Source organism: Cervus elaphus, chromosome 23, assembly GCF_910594005.1.
Source record: "Cervus elaphus chromosome 23, mCerEla1.1, whole genome shotgun sequence".
Lineage (NCBI taxonomy): Eukaryota > Metazoa > Chordata > Mammalia > Artiodactyla > Cervidae > Cervus > Cervus elaphus.
This window is the reverse complement of record NC_057837.1, coordinates 43,560,146-43,564,174: the sequence shown is the minus strand read 5'-3', so window position 1 is coordinate 43,564,174 and position 4,029 is coordinate 43,560,146.

Sequence of the window (4,029 nt, the reverse complement as noted above, 5' to 3'; positions counted from 1 at the left end):
GAGAACGATTAAATGAGTCCCACAGGGTAAGAGGAGTATTTAGCCACTTGGCTTGTTTGTTTTTTCTTATCAGAATTTCTTAAGTTATATAATGATGAGATGTGCAGAACAATTATTGACCCTATGTTACACCGAAACCTCCAATGCCAGTCATTTCATTTTTCTAATTAAGAAGCCCACTCTTGATCAAACATCATTTGAAACAACTATCTTGTAGTACATACAAACACACAAGTCACACAATTTGAACGAATGCTTCATAAGCATTTTTCAAAATGTAATCTCTTAATAAAGAATAAAAATATCAAATGAAAACAAACTGCCTTTTTATATTTCTCACCAGTAAAATTATTTTTCTTTACAGACCTGTACTGGTGGAGGTTTAATTGCTAAGTCCTGTCTGACTCCTTTACAACCCCATGGACTGTAGCCTAGCAGGCTACTCTGTTCATGGAATTTCCCAGCAAGAATACTGGAGTGGGTTGCCATTTACTATACCACAGGAAATTCCTGACCCAGGGATCTAACTCACATCTCTTAAACTCCTGCACTGACAGGCAGTTTCTTTAACATTGAGCCACCTGGGAAGACCTTACAGATCTGAAAAGGGTAAAATCCTGAAAAGGATACCAAAGCCAGACATTTGGCAAGATGTTTATAGGAGATTAAATATTAATAATTATTGGATACCATGTGCAGTGTGCAAACAGACTCTGAGTGTTTATACCATGGACTTTGTTACATAATTTTTAAAAAATATTCATAATATAGCTGACAAATATTTATATAATTTACTATCCTGCTCAACATTATTCATTAAAGGAAAACCTATGAACAACTGAAATTGCAACAAATTTGAGAAGAGTAAGGGAAATCATGATGTAGTACAAGGAGATGTTGTGAAGGAAAATACAGTTTAACACATAGAGTGATGTCCACAAAATAGTGAGCTAGGAGGAGTGAAGTCTCCCTTGGAGAGGGAAGTATGGAAACAGAAAGCAGCTGGAAATGTCACAGGCATTCTGGGAAACAGTCAAACAAATATCTGCAGCAACAAAGTGAACACGCAACTAGGAAATATCCAGAACTGTGGAAGGACATTTCCATGTGTTTTTATTCACATTCACCTCTCTGCTGACTTGTACAGCGGTGTCTTGATCTATAAACAGCAGCAACTCAGCACCCAGTTGCCTCCCTCAAAACAAACTGATGACAGAAATCCTTATGTGCAAAGTTCTCATCTACGTGGGGGCTAACTGAAGACTGGTGTCCATTTCACTTAACTCTGAACTTAAACTGAAGAGCAGCTGGGGTGGCTCATTATAAGCTTCAGAGGGATTTATATATGTGGGGATAGGGACGAGGGAGTAACGGTGGAGACACAAGACTAGACCATGCAAAACACTGAGTATAAAGGGTGTGGATCTGGGGAATAGTAAGGCATTCACAAACAGTCATAAATTTCCCAGAAACAGAGTCATTCATGGGTCAGCTATGTTGTTGAATCAGAAATGAACTCAGTTTCAGATGACACCATGTTTATGGCAGAAAATGAAGAAGAACTAAAGAGCCTCTTGATGAAAGTGAAAGAGCAGAGTGAAAAAGTTGGTTTAAGGCTCAACATTCAGAAAACTAAGATCTTGGCATCTGGTCCCATCATTTCATGACAAATAGATGGGGAAACAGTGGAAACAGTGGCTGATTTTATATTTTGGAACTCCAAAATCACTGCAGATACTGACTGCAGCCATGAAATTAAAAAACACTTACTCCTCGAAAGGAAAGTTATGACCAACCTAGACAGCATATTAAAAAGCAGAGACATTACTTTGTCAACCAAGGTCCATCTAGTCAAGGCTATGGTTTTTTACAGTAGTCATGTATGGATGTGAGAGTTGGGCTATAGAGAAAGCTGAGCACCAAAGAATTGATGCTTTTAAACTGCGGTGTCGGAGAAGACGCTTAAGAGTTCCTTGAACTGCAAGGAGACCAAATCAGTCCATCCTAAAGGAAATCAGTCGTGAATATTCGTTAGAAGTACTGATTCTGAAGCTGAAACTCCAATCCTTTGGCCACCTGATGCAAAGAGCTGACTCATTTGAAAGACCTTGATGCTGGGAAAGATTGAAGGAGGGAGGAGGAGGTGACGACAGAGGATGAGATGGTTGGATGGCATCACCAACTCAATGGACATGAGTTTGAGCAAACTCCGGGAGTTGGTGATGGACAGGAAGGCCTGGAATACTGCAGTCCATGGGCTTGCAAAGAGTTGGACACAACTAAGCAACTGAACTGAACTGAACTGCCCTTAGTTTCCTGTTGGGCTGATCCCAGGACCAGGCACATGGCATGCCACCTAGTGAAGGACAATCAGGATTTGGTACAAATCTGCAAAGAGTGGGTGTGTTGTGGTTGTCCAAGTACCCAGTCGTGAACATACAGAGGAAGAGAGAGAAAAGGCGTACAATAAAGAAAGGTGAAACAAGAAAGCTAAAAAAAGAGACAGACTGGAAAAAGGGAGAATGGCATGAGCCATGAAACTGTTGTTGTTATTGTTTAGTTGGCTAAGTCAAAACCCCTCTTTTGCAACACCATGGACGGTAGCCCTACAGGTTTCTCTGTCCATGGGATTCTCCAGGCAAGAATACTGGAGTGGGATGCCATTTCCTTTTCCAGTGGATCTTCCTCGACCTGAGATCCAACCCATATCTACTGCATTGGCAGGCAGATTCTTTACCACTGCCCTATCTGGGAAGCCTGATCCATGAAAGGAAGAAAAGAAATCGGCACCAGCTCTTCCTGAACAATCACGGGAGCCACACTTAGTGAACAATGAGTGTCACACACTGTCCTGGTTAGGAGCTCCAGGTGGGCAAGAGGACACTGAGCTCAGCTCCCCCAGGAGCACTTCAGGGTCACATCTCACAAAAACACATGACACCAGCAGGAAGCCTTGTCCACACCAGGACTATAAAGAATTGTTTTCACAGAGTTGGGTGGGAAGGGAAGAGAAGCTGGCAGATCAGAACTGAGCCCCAGGAAGGGCCCCAGATGAGAAGAAGGGATAGGGACTCAGAGGTCCTCCCTGGAGAGACCTGTGCACACCATGCACTGGGCACCACAGCCCTGTGACAACCCCGGGAGTTAGCAACCCCACAGCTGCTGTGAACCCAGGGGGACCCACAGGAGGCCCGGAAACCTGACTCCTATCCTGAGACATGCACCCACTTCTGCTCCTCGAACAGGCTGAGGGGGCGGCAGGACACTGCCCAGGACTCGGCCGGTTTACTGGGCAGCCCGTGTGCCCCCCGGCACACAAATGACCCCTCAGCACCTCTGGATCCAGTTCACTCCCCTTGGGGCAAGGGCCGCCCATGCTGGGCAGAGTGGGCAGTGGGGGTACAGATCCGGCTCAGACCAGCAGGATGTCTGGACCGGCCAGGGTGGCCATCAGAGAGGGACCCGAGGAGCAGTGTTCTGGAAATATCCTCCATTTCCCTCACAGTAAAGTCCTTTAAAAGCCTATGTGAAAAGGAACCCCTGCCCCACCAGCTCTCTGACTTGTCTTCAGCTCCTGTCTCCCCACCTCACTAAACTCCACCCACATCAGCAGACTTGCTGACCCTTAAATGTTCCATGAACACTCTTCCTTCCTGGAATAAGCATTTCCTGTTCCAGAGAAATGCAGGGAGCCACTGTCTCTGTATTTCAAGGCTGTTTTGTACAAAGGAAAAGCTGTGTGGAATGAAGTGTAGCTGATGCCTCTGTCTAACAGAAGTACAGAAATGGGAGAGATTGTGCAGAATTATCTCAACAGACACTACCCATTTCTAACAGTTAAATTCTCCTGATATCATTCATGGTCTCATACTCCACGAGACTAATGACTCAAGACATTTCTCATTTCATTTATTGACCTTTGTTGATATGACAATGTCTTTCTAAAGAATGTCAATAAAGTTTTGCTGAATGACCACTGAATAAACTCAAAATATGTAAGGATTCATCAAAATGCTGAGGACGGGCAGA